Consider the following 662-nt stretch of genomic DNA (forward strand, 5'->3'; position numbering starts at 1 on the left):
TGAGTCACGAGGAGGGTGGTAATGGTTTAAAAAAGACAAGCAGGTACCAGTTAAAATTTTACCGCAACCAGGATAAGTAAAAATGTATTAGAAGGATTTGGGGTTAGTTATTATGTTGTGTGCATGAAAATATATTGTTGGAAAGATCATAAGCCTGGGTCATGTATACAGGCCAGGGTAATACGCTTGCTCAGCTAACTGACTTTGGCCTAGTCTTTGTTTTTATTGCACCAACTTTGTTGGTGAAAGAGACAAGCTTTCGAGCTTCCACAGAGCCCTGCTTCAGGTCTTGGAAAGGAAAACTCGTCTCTCTCGCCAACAGAAGTTGGTCCAATAAAAGATATTACCTAACCCACCTTGGCTCTCTAATATCCTGGGACCAACACGGCTTCAATAACTCTGCCTGGTCTTTGCTTGACATGAGTGTCACCTCGTGTGCGCTTGCTTAAATGTCGCTGCTAGGACAAAGGTGATGTTTGGTAAGGTGCTGAAAGGCCGAGATAAAATGAAGTTAATCAGTACCCTCTTCATACACCAAATATACTGGCCAAAAAGTCACTGTACTGGGAAAAACAGGAAAGTGCCTGTCTGGAGGAAGGTGATGTGCTGACATGAAAATAGCAAGGTCAGCAAACATTAAGTAAACTGTAGCATGCAGATGC

This window comes from Natator depressus, chromosome 21 (genome assembly GCF_965152275.1).
Source record: "Natator depressus isolate rNatDep1 chromosome 21, rNatDep2.hap1, whole genome shotgun sequence".
NCBI classification, from domain to species: domain Eukaryota; kingdom Metazoa; phylum Chordata; order Testudines; family Cheloniidae; genus Natator; species Natator depressus.